This window comes from Triturus cristatus, chromosome 3_2 (assembly GCF_964204655.1).
Source record: "Triturus cristatus chromosome 3_2, aTriCri1.1, whole genome shotgun sequence".
NCBI classification, from domain to species: domain Eukaryota; kingdom Metazoa; phylum Chordata; class Amphibia; order Caudata; family Salamandridae; genus Triturus; species Triturus cristatus.
This window is the reverse complement of record NC_140584.1, coordinates 1,188,549,408-1,188,571,977: the sequence shown is the minus strand read 5'-3', so window position 1 is coordinate 1,188,571,977 and position 22,570 is coordinate 1,188,549,408.

Sequence of the window (22,570 nt, the reverse complement as noted above, 5' to 3'; positions counted from 1 at the left end):
GAGATAGTGTCTCCACGGACCTCTGTCTCCTCACATTTCTTCAATTAGTCTTTTTGTCTTCTTGCATTCTCTTCTCGGTCGTTGCGTTCTGTCGTCCACTTGATCTCTTTCCTCATGTGTCTCTTCCTTCAGCCCATGTATTGGCAGCTCCTCTTCTTTCGATTTCAGTTCTCTGAAGTGCGAGCTGTTGCGAGTGATGTGGTATGGCCCGGCTGAAGCCGTTATCATTGGCCCTTTGACTCCTGTCACTGTCAGTGGGTCCCTTGAGAAAACACTGTCTGACTTTCGCACTTGTCTCTGCCGTCTCCTTCTTCGATCTTTGTGCTTGCCGCGTGTCTTCTCCGATCAGCATATGCCTTCATCTTTTCTTTCGCTTGGGTGTCTCTCGATGCTATGTCATGTCGCTCTATGCTTTCCTTTTCTTTCACTTGTCGCAGCCTCGTCCTGCTTGATCGCCCCAACACCAGTTCCGTGGGGCACCTTCCTGTGGAGCTGTGAGGGGTGTTTTGATAGTCCCTTAGGACCTGGCACAGAGCTTGTCCTATTGAGATCTGCGTCAACTTTGCTCTTTGTATTGCCTTTTTGATGGTTCCCATGAACCGTTCTGCCATCCCATTTGCTTGTGGCCATAGGGGAGTTATTCGTCGATGATTGATCCCGAGGTATTCCATGAACCTTTTGAATTCTTCGCCTGAAAATGGGGGCCCGTTGTCCGTCTTCAAAGTCTGTGGTGAGCCCCATGCTGCGAAGATGTCGTCCAGGACTGGCAGTGTTGCGTTTGCTGATGTCGAAGCTACCTGCCTCACTATTGGGAATCTGGAGAATTCGTCTATTATTACCAACAGGTAATTTCCTGTCTCCAGAGGTCCATAGAAGTCAGCTGCCAGTTCTGTCCACACTGCCTTTGGTAGTTTGGACATTTGCAGTGGCTCCGGCTTTGAAGGGGGACCTGTTATTTGGCAGATGTGGCAGTGCATCACGGTGTCTTCCACCATGTTGTCCAGTCCCGGGAACGACACTTCTTCTCGTAGCATTTTTTTTGTTGCCACAATCCCTCGATGTGACTCATGTGCTAGTTCTACTGTCCTTCTCCTCAGAGTTTGCGGAATTACGATTCGGGTGCCTCTCATCATTATTCCATTTTTGCTTTCGGAGAGTTCTTCGCTGATCTTTTTTAATGCAAGCAGTTCTTCTTTCCTCACTCCTTCTTCCCAGTTGTTGTTGTTGTTGACGTGCCTCCACCTTTGCTGTTTCGTCACTTTCATCATTGCTTGCTTGGTGGGGTCTTTCCTTGTCTCCTGTTCTAGTTCTTCCATTGATATCGTTGCTGGTGTGTTCAGTTTGAGTGCAAAGTTTAGGTATTCCTCTGCCATCGTTGTCGCTTGAGAAGCTTGTGGTAGGGGGTGCCTTGACACATAATCCGCAGGATTGTGTTCTTTCCCTGGTTTGTGTATTATTTTGAAATTGTAGTCCATTAGCTGTATCCCCCACCTCTCTATCCTGGGCGGTATTTTTGCATTTGGATTTCCATATATTGTTATCAGCGCTTGGTGATCTGTTATTATTGTGAACGGTTTTCCGTAGATGAACATGTGGTAGTGTTCACATGCCCATACTACCGCCAGGCTCTCTTTTTCTGTCTGGGAGTATCCTTTTTCGACATCCGATAGGCTTTTGCTTCCATATGCTACTACATGTCTTGGGGAGTCTTTTCCTGGTTGGTGTTGTGCCAGTATTGCCCCTAGCTCCACTGGGCTGGCATCTACTGTCAGTTCAGTGCATAGCCTCGGATCGAAGTATGCTAGGTGGTCTACTGCTGTTACGGCGCTACTGATCTCCTCAAACGCTTTGCTGCACTTTTCAGTCCATGCGAAACTTTGGCCTTGTTTTGTTAGTTCCCTCAGTGGTGCACTTACTGTAGCGAAGTCTTGAATGTACCTTGCACAGTAGCTGGCCAGGCCAAGAAATGACCTCACTTCTGCCACGTCTCTTGGTTGTTGTGCTCTTTCCAGCGTTTTTACCTTGTTGCGATCCGGTCGCATTCCTTTCTTGGAGAAGATGTGGCCAAAGAATACTAGTTCGTCTCGCTCCAACTCACATTTCTCTTTGTTTAGTGTCAGACCCGCCTGCTCTAGGTGAGAGCACACCTCTCTCAGCGCTTTGTCGTGCTCCTCGTTTGATTTTCCAAACACCAGGATGTCGTCGCTGTAGTTTAGGCTGTTCTTTACCGGCCTTATTACTTGTCGTATTGTCTCTTGAAATATTTCTGCAGCCGACGATATGCCAAAACTCAGACGTTTGTATCTGAACAGGCTTAGGTGTGTGGAAAACGTCGTGATGTATCGAGACTGAGGATCTAGTTCTAGCTGGTGGTATCCCATGCACAGGTCTAGTTTAGAGAATCGCCTCATGCCTGTTAGACAGCTGATCATGTCATCAAGGTGTGGTCCGGGATGCCTCTCGCGTTCAATTGCTTTGTTTGGTATCCTCATGTCGACACAGATTCTTATTTTTGACGTATCTTTCTTTGGTACGGCCACAATTGGAGACACCCATGGTGTTGGTCCTTCTGCTCGTTCTATGATGTCTTGCTTTAGTAATGCGTCCAATTCCTCTTCTACCTGTGGCTGCAGGTGTATTGGTACCCTCCGATGATTTTGCGCTATCGGCCTTACTGTTTCATCAATGTGTAGTGTTATTTGCCACCCTTTTAGTTTCCCTAAGCCTTGCAGTAATTTGGGGTATTCATTCAGGATGCTTCCTTTGTCTGATATATTGTAAGTCATTTCAAAAAGATCCATCATCTGAGCCGTGATGTTGCTCAAAAGGCATGGCGCTGGGATGTCGCCCTTAAATACATGAATTTCTTCCTTCGTCTTTTGGGCTTTGTATGTCAGTTCTTCTGTGAATTTCCCCATGTTTGTTACTGGTGTTCGGGACCCCCAGGTGAAGACTTCAATTCGGGACGGCCACAAACTTGGCTTTATTTTCATCTTTTCGTATTCCGACACACACATGATGTTACACGTTGCGCCACTGTCTAAAACGAACTTTGCTTTGTGTGACCCTACACCTATTGTCACCGATTCTGTCTTTTTGATCTTGCTTTTGTCTACCAGACATATGCTTTCTCTGCTTTCACCCTCCTCATTTTGTTCGGTAGTGACATCCGACATGAGATATAGTCGTCCCGTCGATCCCTCTTCTTTTTCTTCTTCTTCTTCTGATCCTATTGAGGGGCTCCTTGTTTCTGTGTCGACGTGTCGAACATGCCTGCTGGCTGGTACTCGTGGTCTTTCTGTTCTTCCTCTGTCATTCCTGAATTGCATTCCTTGACACACACTGGCATAGTGATTTCTCCCATTGCATTTCCGACAAGTCTGACCAAACGCTGGACATGGCCCTCGATGTGGAAATTCAAGTCCGCACCTGTAGCACGTTCCTTCCGGTCGTTTCATCCCTGTCTGGCCATTTCTGTCCTTTTTCCATCCACTTGTGCGGTTGTAGTTTGTCATTCGGTGCACTTGGTCCACTGATCGTTCCTTTCCTCGTTCCATTTCCTTTGCTTGTGCTGTCGCTCTTGCTTCCGCTCTTGCTAGTGATAGGATGTTTTCTAAAGACGTTGGTTCTTTTAGAATTCTTGCGCGAAATTCCGTGTCACGGCAGCCCTCTATGATGCGCAGTCTGATGGCTTGTTCGTTATCGAATTTGTCGAACTCACAGTGCATTACTAGCTTTCGCAGTCTCGTTGCGAAATCATCCAGCGTTTCATCTTGTTGTTGGAAAGCGATCGTGAAAGTGTATCGCTCAAAATCAACATTTCTCTGCGGGTCAAATTTGTTTGTCAGGCACGCCTTTAGTTTGTCGTAGGTGGTAGTCTCCTCTTTTGGCAGTGTCACTAGTAGGTCTTCAACCTCATCCCCTGCTAGGTTTAGGAATAGGCCTAGTTGCTTTGCTGCTGTCACGTCAGTCGCTTTCATGTATCTTTCAAAACGCCTGATCCATTTCTCCCACCATATTCCTGCTTGTGGCTCTGATGGGTTAAATGGTAGTGGTCTCCGATATTGCGCATTTTGTCTTTCTGACATCCTTTTCTTTTATTGCTGCCTCTTTATTTGCCCTTGCCAAAGCTTGTTCTCTACTTCTGGTGTTTCTTTATTTGTCCTTGCCAATGCTTCTTTATTCACTTCTGGTCTTTTTATTTGTCTTTGTCAGTGCTTGTTTTCTATTTCTGGTGTTTCTGTTTGTCCTTGCCAATGCTTGTTTCTCACTTATGGTGCTTATTTATTTGCCTTTGCCAGTGCTTCTTTAGTCACTTCTGATGCTTGTTTGCCGTTGCCAATGCTTGTTTCCTCCTTTTTCTGTTCTATTTGGCACTTCTTTATCATCGCCTGACTTCAAAATGGCCGCCACGCTGTTCTCTCTTCCTATTGGTCTGTTTGCCTGACCTCAAAATGGCCGCCGGTGATCTCGCGATACTTTTCCTCCAATCAGGGCGCTGCCTGACTTCAAAATGGCCGCCCGCTGTTTCTCAATGCTTAATGTCCTTTTTTCCTGCCTGACCCTGCCCTCTTCTCGCGATATTTCGCGCTTCAACCAGCGCGCGCTCACTCGGCTTTCAGTCTCCTTACCGGGTGATGCAGGGCAGTCTTGCACTCGATTACGGTCGGGGTGGGCTCCCGCACCGTGTCTTCTTCAGTGGCTGCACACACGAGCCAGGGTGGGCTCCTGGTCTCTGTTACGGTGTCTTTCGATACAACAGACCGCCGCACTTCTGCTGGGCACTCGATCACGCACCTTCGTCGCCAGTTGTCATGTTCCCGACCCCACAGACCACGCGAGACACACCAGAGCTTTCAGGTATTTTTTTATTCTTCTTTCGTCGTCTCACCAGTGGGACCTGACCTCACGCCCTCAGGTGCTGCCCTGGAATGCCCTTTGTTCCCCTTGCCCCCTCTCCTCACCGGAACTGGTGTCCAGTGTCCTTTGGCCTCTGCCCTTGTGTCCCTGGGTCCTAGTGCCCCTGGTCTGGGCATGACAGGCGCGAATTCCGCCGCAGCGCTGGGGGGGTTTGCGGCGCCGCCATGCTCATGACGGAACCACGCCGTCATGAGCCACGGGCGAGCTGTGCTCATGACGGCGTGGTTCCGTCATGACGCCACCCACTTGCGCTAATCGCCCGCACAGGCGGGGAATTAGCGCCGCGTTGGCACACGGCGCCCGTTGCTCATGACGGAGTGGTTCCGTCATGAGCGGGGAACGGGTTAAATGCCATTTTGTAACTTACATGTGTGCTGCATGTAGCAGCACACACCTAAGTTACAAACTGGCATTTTATGTTTGTTTATGTACAGAAAGGGACACCTTCCTGTACATAAACAAACCTTCCTGCTCGCAGACACCCTTGCACCAATGCACTCTGGTGCAAGGGTGCCTGCGTTGGCGTTAAGTCGTGAGACTCAGCGCCATCTCAGGGGGAAATGCCAAGCTGCACCATATCCTTCGTACTATGGTGCAGCCTGGCATTTCCGAAGTGGCGGAGAGAGGCGTTAAGCCAAGGAGGCGAACTCCTCTCACCGCCACTTCCTAGATAATATGCCCATCAATTTCTTCAAATGTGAATCAGGTGGACTTCACCTCCAGACTCACTGTATTCTGTCCCAAAGAGATTTGTCCCTAGAAAGTGCAAATCCCCAATTTCTCATACAATTAATCTATTTGTTAGAACCAAATGATTATTAATATATATATATATTCATGAGCACAGAAAATGTATAACAACATTTGAGTGAGACTTAGTGGGTCCAGGAACATACCTTAGGAACCATTAGCTGTAATGCAACCATTTGAAAAAATATATATATTTGAGAGTTTCAAATGTAATTGAGCTGGAAAGTATCCACTACTTCGCAGACATATAAGCAAGATGATATTTTTTGTATTTCTAGCCTGATTTGCAAATTTAGGTTTATAAATCCATGAACAAAAAAATTACCACTGCAACCGCCAGGGATCAGAGATCACGGGGGGGGGGGGGGTCATGACAGTCTTGAGTTTGTAATATGTTTGGAGGAGCCGCTGCGACCCCTCCAAGTATATTACGAGTTTCCTGACCACCATGCTTTCCATGGCGGTGCGACCGCCATGAAAAGGGTGGCGGTGAGGAAACAAAGGGTGCCCAACAGGCCCCCCTCGGTGCCTCCACACCATGGGGTTCATGCACGGGGGCACATAGTGTGCCCCCGCTGTCTGCATGCATCCCCATGTTCCTGCACAGAACAAAACGCACAACATTGTGCATTTCGCTCCGGGCAGGAACATGCTTTGACGTTCCCAGCGCGGTGCCTATTTTAAATGTTGTAATCTGGCGGGCTGTCTGTTTTGGCTTTGGTGGTATGGGAGTCGGGTGGCGGCGTGGCGGCCTTGCTCCCACACCACCAGAGTCATAATGAGGCCCTTGGACTGCACTACGTGTCTGACCAACAGTTTCTGCCATTTATGAAATAAAATTTAGAAGAGTGTAAATGTATACATTTTAGGTTTTGACTTATCTTTGAAAAGTTTTTTGAGGATTCATAGAATTTTTAGGGTTATAAATGCAGGTTTGCATATATTCTCACCCTCCATGCTCATGCTCGAAAATAGGTTTTCTGAAAACATTCATCAACACATGCACATTTTTCCCACTTGTAAATATTTTTCCAGAGTACAAAAACATAGTTTCTACCCATACCTCTGAGAGATGAGCACTGTTTCCAATGCCGCTTTCAACCATGCGACCCCACGTACCCCTGTCCTTTGTAGGGGTGACTTTATGTGTGTTTCAACAGTAGAAATAGTAAAGAAAAGCTTTGTGGGAAGTAAAATGGTTCAACTTTAAGGGGTATCTAAGCATTTCTATTTCCATTTTTACGATTTGTAAAGCGCTTGGCGACCAGAAGGCTTCCCAGCGCTGGACCAGCGGCAGCACCACAAAGCAGAAAGAGCCGAGCACGAAATGATTTAAAAAGCCAGGTTTTCATCGCTTCCTGAAAATGTAGCTCAGTCTCTGTAGCTCAAAGCTTCAGAAGGAGGGACTTCCAGAGCTTTGCTGCATTGAAACTAAATGAGCGACCACCTCTTTCAGCTCTTTTAATAGTTGGGGTGGCGGCCAGGTGAAGATTTGAGGATCTAAGTGATTTGATGGGGGAGTCATGAGTGGTCACCTATCGTAAAATGAACGGGCCTCGACCTTGTAAAGCAGAGTGGGCAATACACAGCGATTTAAATAATTCCACTCTTTGAGCAGTTTGCAGCCATTGGAGCTCTCTCAGTCCCCATCTAACTGACTGTGACCTGTGGATTACAAACAAAATGTGTGCACCCCCATTTTGCGCTGTCTGCAATTTCCGGGTAACTCCTTTAGGAGATTCCAAGTACAAGGAGTTACCATAGTCCAGCCGTGAAAGGGCAAGTGCCTGAACCACCACTCGTCTAGAAGTCTGAGGCAGCAAGAGTAAAATCTTGGGTAACATCTGCAGCACTCCAAAACAGCTGGCCATAGTTTTGGTAGCCTGGACTTCCATGGTCAAGGTATCTTCCAACCACATCCCTAGGTTCTTTATCACAGTCTTAGGGATCGGTGGGGAGCCGAGGCCAGTGGGCCAACCCAAGCCTTGTTGGACCAAAGAGTTATTCTCCAGAATCATTAGTTCAGTCTTAGCTGCATTGAGCATCAGACATGACTTGTTCATCCAGCAAGCTACTTGCTCCCAGCATCAGAGTTATCTATTTGCCTCCGCCCCAAAGGCCTGCCTACCTTTCGTCCACCTAAGGTGGGTTTGGATGAGCAAATGTTTTGTAAATCGATCCCTAATCCATTGCGGTAAATGCAAAGTCATGTGAAGTTATCTGTCCTGTCTTTTCACCAAACTGTCCCCAAAATACTGGTTTCAAGCATCAAGAGGCAATGTTTGTCAATCACACGATGGGTGAACTGCAATAGATGCTCTCAAGTGGAAGGCTCAGCCCTCGAGACTATGGGCACAGATTGCGAGCAGCTGGAGCTGTCTGACCAATCGCTGGCTTTGCTTCTGTAAAAGAGACGCCTCTTTTGGGTCTGGTATTGGCCAGAAGCTTTTGATTCTACTTCTTTTACACATCTATTTACTTATAGGAGCTTTCAGCCAAGCCTCTTTATCCATTCTTCTGTTATTGTGTCATTCACACATTTTGTCTGCCCACTTCTGCAAGCAGCATGGGGCAGTGGGTCAGCCCAATCAACCATTGGCTAACTTCACTGTGAGTGATGGCATTCTGCCCTTACACGAGAAGAACATACACACAAGGAAGCTGTCTTACTTGCCAGGGACTACTATGGCAATCGGTGTCTTTTGAGAGAAAAACAATAGTTTTGCTATAACAAAATGTTTTTTTACATTGACAGGGCCCACAGCTTCCCCAACAATGAAGTTTAGTAAAAACTGCGACAACACCAAACAAGCATTGAAATAGACAAAGGGCTGGCAGTCAATGCCAGACTTACTAGCATTGCCAATGATTGTTATCTCTGTGAGCTGGTGCTGGTCCACTCTTACTGGGAGGGAACCAGTTGTACATGTCTAAAAGGGTGTCTCTTTCTTCTTTCAATTAGAGGCTTTTGTCTTTCTGAATAGCAGATTCAGCCTGAAGGAATAGAATAACACATGCATTCATGTAAATGGTTTCAAAACTGTGGGCCACAAAAAGTGACCGAAACAATTAAAATAACCCATTAGGAAAAAGGAAATATTGTGCAGAGGGTGGAGGGGAGAATGGAACAAACTATAAATGTGGCATATGTTATTTTTATTGATTATACTTCATTACGATAGATAGATTCTATCTCATCGACTGAGGTGAGGGACAGCATTTCATTGTCTGTGGACACGAGTGGGACAACATTTCATCGTCTGTGGACAGAGAGGGACAGCATTTCATCGTCTGTGGGCACTAGTGGATGGTTCACTTACTCAATCTTGGCAGGATTGGACTGGAAACCAAAATAAGCCACGGTAAACGTTTCCAACCTAGCTCCACACTATAGGAGGATGGCACAAAAAAAGGACCGTGGGCACCTGGTTGGGTCATCAACGCCTTCTTCCTGTTCTGAAAGCAGCTCCCTAGCCAGTGGACCATGGGGGCGTGGTGGGATCATTGACACCCTCTTCCTGTTCTGCAAGCAGCTCCCCAGCCTGAGGACCATGGAAGCGTGGTGGGATCATCGAAGGCCCCTACTCTGAAAGCAGCTCCTTAGCCTGTGGACCATGGGGGGCGTGGTTGGATCATCGAAGGCCCGACTCTGAAAGCAGCTCCCTAGCCAGTGGAGACACCCTCTTCCTGTTCTGCATGCAGCTCCCAAGTCTGTGGGCGGGACAGTTGGGGCATGGTTGAGTCATGAAAGGCCATCATACTCTGAAAGCAGCTCCCTGGCTGCGGACTGTGGAAGTCTGGTTGGGTCATTGACGCCCTCTTCCTGCTCTGAAAGCAGCTCCCTGGCCTGTGGACTGTGGAAGTCTGGTTGGGTCATTGACACCCTCTTCCTGCTCTGAAAGCAGCTCCCTGGCCTGCGGACTGTGGAAGTCTGGTTGGGTCAGTGACGCCCTCTTCCTGCTCTGAAAGCAGCTCCCTGGCCTGCGGACTGTGGAAGTCTGTTGGGTCATTGACGCTCTCTTCCTGCTCTGAAAGCAGCTCCCTGGCCTGCAGATTACCTGTGAAGTGCCGGGGTGGCAGAATTGCCTATACAGCCTACTGATTCTTGAACACAAGCTTTGGGATTTGGTTTTACCATCCTGCCTGCTATTCAAGATCATCTGAGGGTCAGGACACTCCATAACACTCCACTGTACTCCCCTTTCAGCACTTCACTCCACTCCACTCCACTCTCCTTTACCCCACTAACTTTTAGCCATGATGAACAGCAGCCACCCTGGTGAATAACATGGCTAACACATATTGGCAAAGCCAATAGCGTTTGCATAGACGAGACTTGGGAAACAACCTTTACAACGCAGTCATTACATCGCAACATCCTTTACATCGCATGTCATTACAACGCAGCCATTACATCGCATGTCACTACAATGCATGTCATTACCACGCATGTCACTACAACCCAGGCATTATATCGCAAGTCATTACAACGCATACCATTACAATGCATAGTACCCTCACACTATATGACACTTACCCTACTGTTGCACTCACTGGAGTTAGAATAGTAATTTTTACCCCTACACTATCCAACACTTAACCTACTGTTGCGTTCACTGGAGTTAGAATAGTAATTATTACCCCTATACTATCCAATTCTTTCCTTAAATGCGATGTAATGGCATGCATTGTAATAGTATGCGTTGTAAATGGTATAATGCGCTGTAATGGAATGCGTTGTAAAGGTTGTTTCTGAAAATGTGATGTAATGGCATGCAATGTAAAAGAATGCATTGTAAAGCATGTTGCGATGTAAAAACTGCGTTGTAAAGGCATGCATTGTAAATGTATGCGTTGTAATGTCATACATTCACGAGACTTACTGGCTTTGCCAATGCTTGTTTCTTGAGTTAGTGTATCTACCTGGCGGTTACCCCTTAGAAGGTATGTGCACTGTGAATGTTTTACCACATCTATCTTCCCTCTGTGGGTAACATAGTGCTCGCAATAGGTGCTGGCCAGGCAGAGAACTAAAGTGTAATGGTTTCCATCCTCTCTCTTCACCACCGCTCTCTCGGCTAGTCACATATCTCATATGCCATGCACATGGAGGCTGAAAACATGAACACCTGTGCAATACTTCATACTGTGGTCTGTGATTGAAAACTCTTTTATGTCACTAGAAATATAGCAATATACCACAACCCCCCTCCCTCACGTCCCTTCCAGGCAGTGCTTTGTCATGTACAAATGAAAACTGGGTAGAAAAATTACCTTTTTATGTCGTATTGACATGATGGGGGCCTGCAGGCGTGTGTGAATGTGCAGAGAAGGGAGAGAGAGCAGGTGCTGTAGACGCCAGCACGCGCCAGGACCCTGCCTGGTCCTGAGAGGCAGCAGGCCAGAAGTGACTGACATTTTCCAGATCTGTGACTGACCATTACAAGGCCAAGAACAGATGGCATCACCAAACCCACCACAGACATATGGATCAGGCAGCACTGACTGCAAGAGAGCACAGGTCTCTGCAGCAGGTGCAACCGAGAACACGTGATCAGCAGGCAGTGGCTACAACTGGACAAGTAGAGTTACTACAACTCACCATGCTTGCCCAGCAGCAGCAGGTGCAATCAAAATATGTGACTCAGCAGGCAGTGACTACAAATGGATATGTTTGGAGTTACTACAGCTCATGATGCTTCCGCAGCAGCGCAACCAAGAACATGTGACTCAGTAGGCAGTGACTACAAATGAACAATTGTGGAATCACTACAACTCACAATAAGCTCATGGAGTTTTATTGGTGGGTACCACTAATTAAAAATAGTTCTTTGATGCTTTGGAAGTGATTCTACCTCCTGCATCTGTGATGGTCAACATGTTTCAGCCATGTCTGCTGCTGTGTCTGCTGCACATACTGGGGCAGGAGGCATCTAAGCAGCAGTCCGGTGATTCCCCATGAAGGAAGTGTGCGCTCTCTACTTGACCCCTTTGGGGATGAAGTTCCTCCCATAAAGGGTTGCACACAAAAAAGCCATGATGTGTAAAGTATTGACATTACATCTGAATCAATAGCATGAGTTCTTTGCAATGAGTGATGAATCAATGTGTAAATACACTAACTCAAACAAACAAACATTGGCAAAGCCTATAGGTCTCGTCTCTTCAAGAGTTATTGGTTTGTAGCCATGTTGTACACCAGCATGGCCGCTGTTCATCATGGCTAAAAGTTAGTGGAATAAAGGAGAGTGGGGTGTCGTAAAGTGGAGTAGAGTGGAGTGTTAAGGAGTGGTGTAAAGAGTTGTGTAATGGCATAGGGAGAAATGGCGTGGCCTAGAGTGGCGTGGAGTTGCTTAGCGTGGCATGGAGTAGAGTAGAGTTGGAAAGTGGAGTGGTATAGAGTGTCGTGGAGTTGTGTTGAGCCGACGGGAGTAGCATAGAGGTTGTCTTGTAGAGTGGAGTAGAGTGTTGTAGAGTAGAGTGACGTAGATTGGCGTAGATTGGCATAGAGTAGAGTGGCATAGAGTGGAGTAGTGTTGTAGAGTAGAGTGGAGTAGAGTGGAGTGGCATAGACTGGAGTAGAAAGTCAGAGTGGAGTAGAGTTGTAAAGTGCAGTGACATAGAGAGTCGTGGAGTTGTGTTATGCAGACAGGAGTGGTTTAGAGGTTGTTGTGTAGAGTAGAGTGTTGTAGAGTAGAGTGGCGTAGACTGCAGTAGATTGTTGTAGAGTGGAGTGACATAGAGTAGAATAGTGTAGGAGAGTGGAATGACATAGAGTGGAGTAGAGTGTTGTAGTGTGGAGTGGCGTAGAGTAGAGTGGAGTGACATAGAGTAGTGGTTCTTAACCTGTGGTCTGGGGACCACTGGGGTTAGCAAAGCCTACTGAAGGGGTCCGTGACTGCTTAGACAATTAAATAATATTAACAGTTTTAAAAAGTGCATATACATAAAGAATTCATTTGAAAACATTCTGAAAATATGAAGGAATTTGAAATTAGAGACTAAAAACTTAGTTGGTATTATGGGATTCATTTGTGTGAGCAGTGCTGCTGCATCGAAATTATGTTGTTACTATGCATGCTTTACATTGCTACAATGACCGCGTTGTTACATCGCGAACCATTACATCACAAGTCATTACAACGACTTGCTGTAGGGGGCGCAATGGACTTAGGAATAGTATAATTTACTATTCCTACTCCAGTTTGTGCAACTGCCCCCTATCGCAAGTTGTTGTAATGACTTGCGATGTAATGGCTCACGATGTAACAACGCGGTCATTGTAACGACTGCGTTGTAATGGTATGCCATAGAAAGAATGCATAGTAAACGTTGTTTCCCTGCTGCATCAAGCTGATTATAGTATGAATGATGAGTGGCCTCAACTGAATTTAGAAAATCCCCAACCTGCCCATTAAAAATTAAAATGTTCATTTATTCCTTTTTTTATTTGGTTTGTGAATTAAATACAATATTTCATCTTTTGTGCATTTGCTTGATGAATGTTTGTTTCTGTATCTTTTAGTGTGTTATTTTGCAGTTCAAATCATCAGAACTGCTTAGCCTGGGTCCCAGGCTTTCAGTAATTACTCAGTGTTATAATAATGATTTAGGTAGGAGTCCCGGGGTTCCAGTATTGATTAAGCAGGGGTCCACAGAAGTCAATAGATTAAGAACCTCTGGCATAGAGTGTCAGAGTGGAGTATCATAGAGTGGAGTTGTATAGAGTGTCAGGGTGGTGTGTCATAGAGTGGAGTGGTGTAGAGTGTCAGAGTGGAGTGTTATAGAGTGGAGTGGTTTAGAGTGCAGCAGTGAGGTGGAGTAGAGTGGAGTGGAGTAGTGTGTTGTAGGACAGAATAGAGTAAAATGGCATTGAGTGGCATAGAGAGAGTTGTGTACCGCGTTGTAGAGTGGAGCACTGTTGTAGAGTGGAGTAGAGTACTGTAGAGTGGAGTGGCATAGAGTGAAGTAGAGTTTAGTGGAGTATAGCATCACTGAGAGCAGTATCATGGAGTGGAGTGTTGTGGAGTGTCATAGAGTGGACTAGAATGAAGTGGCATAAAGTATAGTGCTGCAGAATAGAGTAGCACAGAGTGCATTGGTTTAAAGTGAGTAAAGTGGTATAGAGTCTATTGTTGTAGAGTGCAGGGACACAGAATAGAGTGGTGTAGAGTGAATTAGAGTGGCATAGAGTGCAATTGCATGGAGTGGAGAGGCACAGAGTGAAGTAGAGTGGCGCAGAGTGCAGTTGTGTAGAGTGGATTGTTTCAGAGTAGAGTGAAGTGGCGTAGAGTGGAGTGGTGCAGAGGTGTAGAGTACAGTGGCATGGATTGCAGGGGTACAGAATAGATTGCAGCAGCATAGAGTGGAGTGATGCTGAGCAGAGTGGAGTACTGTGCAGTGGCCTAGAGTGCATTGACATAGAATGCAGTAGAGTTGAGTGGTGCAGAGTAGAGTGCAGTGGCATAGAGTGCAATGGACTCTAAAGACAATCCATACCGTTGAGGATAAATAAGGCACAAAATGTCCGACAAACTATAGAAAGAGAAAGAAGATCTAATACCACTGTCACAGAAACTCAAATAGAACTACCCATAGCAGGCTATGCTTAGTTAGCAAATTAGCAGCCATATTGGAAAGGGCAAATGATCTGAACAATCAAGCCTACAGAATCATTCAACTGGTATTGACCGATACATGATAATCAGAGAGGAAGGAACAGAATAAGAAAAACCAGAAAGAATGATAACAAGAGATAATTATAGGAGTGAGAAGAAGAAAAAGAATAAGAACAACTAGAAGGAAGTGACGTATAATAAAAAAAAATGTCAGGATACTTAAAAGCAGCAGGAAAGAACTCTTACAACATAATTTACTCTCCAAACATCTCCATGAATGCAGCTAAGACTTTTAAGCACAACTTAATGGGAAAAAAAGAGACACTGATCTCAGACTCTTACTTCAACATAAAAAGGGCATATTGGTGAATGACATTATATTCTTCACAAGATGGCGCTTGACCATAGCTGAACTATTGAACACACAAGATAAAACAAATACCATACGGCGTTAAGCTTCTGGTTGCTCCCTCGCATGGACTAGGAGCTGTTCTGAATATAACAATCTATAAAAATGGTATGGTACTCATCCAGGCAAAGGACAAGGATCTAAACAAATTTGATGAACACTTCCCCACGCTTAAAGAAAAAGTCTATTATTCTACTCGTATGAGGATCTAACAAAGCCCCTGTGCAAGGTCAATTACACACCACAATAAAGCAACACCGAGAGAGGAACATGGGAAGACAACGGTTCCACAGAGGTCGAACCCTTCCCCAACAAACGCAAGAGAGCCGAACAGGCGCTCCTCAGAATTAATGGGCCTTTCACTGACGTTTACGATGAATCCTTCATCAACATCCCTCAACGAAAGGCAAAGTCCTGCTCGAACAAACACGTCAATGTCCATGCCGGGAGCCAATCGCCACATTCATCAATAAATAGTGGGAAGAAAATCGAGAAAGTCTGCTATGCCACCAAACATAGGGTATTATTCTACAACATCCACCCAACCACCATTCACAGCTCGGCGTACATTCAACTCGCCAGACAGCAGGAGCTCAACTCCTAATCTATTAAAAAGCCTGCATACCTCCCCCCGAGATTGGATCCCAGTTACTCAGAAACCAAACTCCAGCAACCTTCTACAAACCATTTTCAAAGCGATACTGGATCTGAAAAATATTGCGCGTCTCACAGAAAACGCACTCTCCCAATTTAAAAATATGCAAGAGACAGTACTCTCATTACCAGGGCAGGCTTTAGCACTGGTGGCGCCCACTGCGACAATGTTTGCTGGCGCCCCCTCAGTGACCACCTCCGCCACAGATTCCACCATTTGACAGGCCCCTCAAGTCTCCATAACCTTTGTCTCTTACATTAATTTAGTTGTATAGCGCCACTCGTGCCAGTTTAAGGTGTCAGAACATTTTACTTCACACAACCGTTGCACCGATACAGTCATATGTGTGTGAATCAATGTATAGGAAATGTTACATAAAACAGAGGCTTATAAGGTGTAGGAGTCACATATCATCCATTCTGGTAGGCAGTAGAGTTTAAGAGTACTTGGTCTGGAAAAGCACAAATTCAGAATGTTAAATGTAACACCATTGTTAGGGGTTTTCTTTAATAATAAGAATTAATTTCTACCTAGATTAACCCTTATTACAATATTAGGATAACGAAAGACAGGGCAAAAAAACACATAGCTCTAATATATTCCTTGCCGTATGCTTGCAGCTCTTTGATGACAGTTAATAGCTCATTGCTCTATATTAGGATTTTAACTTATAAACACCAAGCAACAAAAGGATCTCTCTGTCAAAAGCGGTAACCCACTGACCAATTTATATTACATGCACTTTGTGATCTGAATGGGCCACGTTCTTTGCAGTAGGCACATTAACCCTCTGCACTACAATGAGTCATAATTTCTTAGACCATGCTCCGGTCTCTCTCCAGGAAGAATATTTATCAAAGGAGTTATCTTGACATTTTTATTGCTGGGACAAGGAACGCGATATCAGGTGCTTTTAAAACAATGAATATAGCACCCCACACCAAGTCAGCGCCCGGTGCGATGGCACCGATCGCACCGCCCGAGAGCCGGCCCTGCTCACTACATAAAAACATAAAAACAACACCAATGTCTCTACCAAACAGACATAATCGAGCTCAAAAACTCCCTGGCTACCTATCGGATGAGGAAATGCAAGTACTACTGCAATCCTACAAGACGTCACCGGCCACAACTAACCCTTGCAACGAGTACAAGGTAAATGTAATCCACTCAGTCCCAATCAACTCCTTCAGAGAAGTCAGGCCTAGTGACAGAAAATTAAATGCGAACAACCTGAAGCAAATAACACTAATCAACCCAAAGCAAGACACCATCCTGGATTCTCAAAAAACAGATCACAGGGCTACTAATCAACTGCCATTCAGCAGTGAAACACGCGTCTGACCTTATCCTGAGTCAGAAGATCGACGTTGAGATCCTAACGGAAACATGGCTCACACAATCTTCCTCGCCATGCTTGGATTTACTCTAGCCACCTAACTATTTCATTGTGAGGCAAGACAGGCTAAAGAGAATAGGAAGTGGTATTGCAGTTATTCATCGCTTGGAGCTCGTGGTTACGCCATTGCCTGCCAACCCTCTTAACTCATGGGAATAACTCGCACTCTCCACGGAAACAGCTATGCAAGGTTCATGCATTCTATCACCCACCAGGCAAGAATTAACCTTTTATCGACCACTTAATGGAGATCATCACAGCAAACACCTCCCCACACTCCAATGACATATTCCTAGGAGACTTCAATTTACACTGGAACAATCCTAATGACAGCCAGGTAAACATCATCAAAGACTTCCTAGCAGACCAAAACCTAGTGCAAGCCTGCACGCTTCCATCACATGTGAAAAGCTCCACGCTAGACTGGATCATATCCAAAGATAAAGCTGTGAGCTTAACCTCAATCATGCCTTGCGACTGGTCAGATCATCACATAATAACCTTCAAAATTCCAAGAGTACTAAAGAAAAGAACCACTCAACCAGTCAAACCCAAACAATGGGTGAGGACCACAAAGAACGTGGACAATGAGAAGCTGGTGTTGTTATGCAGGAGAGATCTTCCCCCTCCCAGAAATATGACAAACGCCAACAAACTCACAGAGCACTACAATGCGAAGATGTCACAGATAATGGACACTATAGCACCGTTAAACCTAAAACGAACATCGGACCAAGGTAAAACCCCCTGGTTCAGTGACATGCTAAATGAAGAAAGACGTAAACTGAGACTAGCAGAAAGGAAATGAAGACAGCTACCATCATCCCACAGCTTAAACAGCTAAGAAAAACCAGAAGCGCCTACAATAAAAATATTCTGAAGTCAAAAAAAGATTTCTTCAGAAAGGAATTGGAAAATGCGAAAAACAGACCTCCAAAACTATTTGAATTGGTTAAACAGCAATCAAAGCAAATTTACAAATCTGCACTAGAAGCAACAAAATCTCAAATTAGCTGTGAGGAATTCGCAAATTTCTTTACATCCAAGGCCACCTCCCTGGAATGCGAGCTTAAGTTAGCAGCTTCTTCATGGGAGGCCTCTCAACCAAATATTCCATCAATGGCCAACGATTCAATACCCAAAAAAGAAGCTTATTGGTCCACTTTTGAGCTATATGACCAGAACGACATCCTGAAAACCTTATCGGCCATTAAGCCTAACAATCACTTCAACGACCCACTCCCTGCAAAATGTGTGCTGTACATAGACCAGGAGATCATCTCCAGCTGGACATCGATAGTCAATGCTTCCCTGTCTCAAGGATCCTTCCCAGACTGTCAAAAAATGGGAAAAGTCATTCCCATCATAAAAAAAACAACAGAGAATCCCGCTGAACCTAGCAACTTTTGGCCGGTATCCAACATTCCCCTATTAGCTAAAGTGATTGAAAAATGTGTTCAGAAACAACTAAGTCAGCACACATCTAAATTCCAGCTATTAGATGATTGCCAATCTGGATTTAGACCAAACCATAGTACGGAAACTGCAATTCTGCACATAGTAGACAATGCATTACTCGCTATAGACGAAAATAAAGCATGTCTGTTAATCTTGCTTGATTTATCATCCTCGTTCAACACAGTTAACCACTAAATGTTACTTGAAAATCTGTAGAACAGGATGGGTTTTTCCGGGAATGTTCTTGAATGGTTGAAGTCCTACTTGAGGAATAGATCACAAAGATTTCTGGTGAATAAGAACCTGTCAACATCATCCCCCATCCAGATAGGGGTTCCACAAGGGTCAACCCTCTCCCCGTCACTATTCAACTTATATGTGGAACCACTAACGGACATACTCCACTGTGTCAACTACTAACAAGGGGGACCCCTGGTAAATGATGAAAGCAGGTAAGGCAGGGGAGATAAGAACAACCAACAAAGGAAACACCTGCCAAAATTATTCAAGGAAGGGTCCTACTATTAATAATAACCACCCACTGTGGCAGACCAAGACAGAAATCGAAAAAAATAATCATCCAACAATAGTGTAGTTTAATCACAATAGTCGATTACATTTTTTTTCTGTATTTTTAACACCATTTTGTTATATATACATACATCTATTGCAAAGCAACATTCCACAATTCAAAATACTTCTGTCCCACACATCTCATTAAACACAAATACTGCTTGCGTTCTGGTCGTTTGCATTGTTCCCATTCTCCTTGGGTAAAAATTTGTCACTTAAGTGGCCTAATTAGTCAACATGGCTTAATTTCAGGAATTTACCATGAATTCCTGAAATGACAGGAGGTTATGAAGGTGTATATTCTGAAATAGGAGAAGAAGCGACTCTGTATCCGAGCACAGCCTCCGTACTACAAGTAAAATCTCAATAGCTGCTTGAATCTATGGAGTCAATCTCCAGTGAGGCTATTATGTACTAGGGAGAGGATGTGGCCTTACGACTAGAGCGGTCGACCTCGAAACTGGGGAATCGGGTTCGAGTCTCGGCAACAACGCTCAACATGCTGTGATTCTGGGCAAATCACTTAATCTCCCCGTGCCTAACAAAATTTGAATGTGTCCTTCTGTAACAAAACTGGTGCTCATGTAAAGCACTCTGGAACCCGATGTCTCGGGTCTAGTTCGCGCTATATAAAACTCTAAAAATAAAGTTGTAAAACTCACTGTAAAGCAGAGGCATCCAAAAGACATTGGGGAGGACGCCTCACCCACAACTTCCTCAGCCACAACTTATCATGGCATGCTTCTTCAGAGGCATCCTCGCCAGAGTGGGCGGAATCCCACTCTGTCAGACTCAACCACATTGGGAGTTCATATATAATCCTTGTTCTGGACTTAAGCAGGTATACAGAGTAAAAATAGCTTTGGATACACCCAAGGGATGCCTTTAATTAGGGGCTACCCTCCATATGATTAAAAGAAAGCCTTTAGAGGATTTTAGATGAAATACAATAATTAATCAAGCCATTATTCTGCCACCATGTTTCGACTAATTTTGTAAGCCCACAGGGTCCACGGTCTTCTTCAGGGCTTAACCATTCCCTGCCTACCTATTGCATACCTTCTATGCATAAGCGTGAGGTGCAAGGCTCTCATACCTGTCTTGTGCTATCCCTTATCGGATGTCCAAGTGAAAAGAAACAATCCATGAATTGAATCAGTTGATGTCACTGGACTAATAACAATTGTGTGACTCAATGGTTAGAGCGGCAGACCTCGATGCAGAGCACTGGTCCGGGACCAGGGTTCGATTCCCGTCGCGGCAGGGTCTCGGGCTATAAATTCCGCGGACCGGATATTCTCGCCTCAGTGCCTATTCTAATCATGGGTCCCACGCTGCAACTCTGGGCAAAAGCTTGCTTAATCTCCACAACGGCCCCAACAGCGCTGGGATGCCTGGCCTCCACCTTGGGGGTGCCCAGGAGTGGACGCCTCACATGGAAAGCCAGGAAGGGTTCCTTCAGTGGTATGAATACAGCACTGAGATACCCGTAGTGGTGATCAGCGCTATATAAGAAACCATACATTTATATTTACATGGTGTTTGCTCCAGTACCGACTTCTCGACATACTAAGCCCCCACGCTTTGACAAGGCAAACCGAAAAGCAAGGTGCATGTTTCGTGTTTATCTCATAACACTGTACGACATAAAACGCATGCAAAACCAGCAAGCAAAGATACTGCCCCTCACCTTCGGTTTCAATGACTGACCCTATTCTGGGATGGTTTGCAGTGCGATGGTCACAGCCGGTGTGCATCTCTCCTGTACTCACGCGCTGTGTTTAATAGGCGCAAACGCCGCAAACATTTATATAAAAAGGAAAATCGCTAGTCCTCCTGTACCCTTATCAGTGTATGCAGATCAAAGGAGGTGCCCTCAAGTATTCTCTGAGAGATGGAGTGAAACCACCCAGAATCTACCCTTGAAGTTCGAGCATCCCTCAGGAACTATCAGAATCTGGCCGCCCAAAAGTAACATTATGAATCTGGTCTAGCCAGGTGAGCTTGATGTAAACCCTATTTAAATTCTTCCTGGATATATGAGGATTCTTGCTAGCCCATAGGAACAAGTCTACTTTTTGCTTCAAGTTTCTTAAAAAAAAATGACTTGGGACGTCAGGATTCTGAAAAAAAAAAAATAGCTTAGGACATAATATCATTTTGGTAAAGTTAACCCCTCTGATATTTGAAGGAGATAAAAACAGACATAATTCAAAAGGCGCTTTAATTTCAGGTTATTTATCACACTATTTAGCTCTCACCAGCTCCTCCAAATCCTGGATCATTTTTACTCCTATATAAATGATTTGAGGTTTTGCTAATTTAACCAATCAAACTGACGGTAGGCCAAATTCCTGCCCATCATTTCAGTCCTCTTCTTATTGTTTTATAGCCTGAAAACAGACAAACATTCCTAAGGTCTTTTATGACAGCATGAACAAGAGATGCAGAATTATAGAGTCAACAACATATCCACTTGTAAGTGGGCCGTGACTTCCAAGCTGCCCATTGTAAATTGAGAAATCAGTGCATCGGATTTCAGTTTCGTTTCATCCATCAATCATTCAATCAATCAATAAGGTATTTGTTAAGCACGACTACTCACCCGTAAGGGTCTGAAGGCGCTGGGGGGTCCAGATTCCAGTCCATCAAGGGGGGGGTCTGTCGAAGAGCCAGGTTTTGAGGTTTCTTGCGAAGATGGGGAGCGATGTTGTCTGTCTGAGGTGGAGTGGAAGGTCGTTCCAGGCTCTGGCCGCAAGGAAGGAGAAGGAGCGGTCTCCCAATCTGGTCTTTCTGATCGGGGGCCCACGGCGTAGGAGAGCTGGGCTGATCGTAGGGTCCTTTGGGGTGCGTGGAATTTGAGTCGGTTGTTCAGGTATGTTGGTCCGGTGTCATGGTGGGCCTTGTGTGCGTGGGTGAGCATCTTGAAGGTGACTCTTGCCTCGATGGGGAGTCAGTGGAGTGTGCGCAGGTGCTGGGAGATGTGGCAGTGTCTTGGCAGGTTGAGGACCAGTCTTGCGGCGGCGTTCTGGATGTTCTGTAGTTTGCATGTGAGGTTTTTGTTTATTCCGGCATGGAGTGCATTGCCATAGTCGAGTCTGCTGGTGACCAGGGTGTGAGCGACGGTCTTTCTGAGTTCGAGGGGGATCCATTTGAATGTCTTACGTAGGAGGCGGAGGGAGTGGAAGCAGGAGGACGAGACAGAGTTGATCTGGCGGTCCATTTTGAGCTCAGAGTCCAGGATGATTCCAAGGTTGCGTGCGTGGTCCGTGGGGGTGGGTGGGAGTCTGAGGGCAGAGCGCCACTAGGTGTCATTCCAGATGTCGGGGTTTGCGCCCATGATGAGTACTTCTGTCTTGTTGGTGTTTAGTTGTAGTGTTGGTGTTTAGTTGTAGGATAGGGGTTTGAGAAATACAGAGAAATAAAAGCAGTGGAGATATTGGAACTTCATAAATTGAAAATTTACTGTGGTATTGCCCATTGATAACCTATCTAGTCTTAGGATGAAAGTGAAATTCTCTTATCAGATTGATAATGTTGTCAGGAAAGGCATATTTTCCCAGCCTACGCCAGAGGTAGTCCGAATCACATCTAATAAAAGCTTTTCAGCATCCCCTAAACCTATGAATAATGAGCCAGAACGGCAGATAGCTTTCTCAACATATGCACAACATGAAGTTATTTTTTTTATTTATGTTGCACCGATGTATGGACCCCTGATGATCTTGATGGACAATATTCCAAACACATTTATGAAGCCTATTAGAAAGTATCCTTGCTAAAATCTT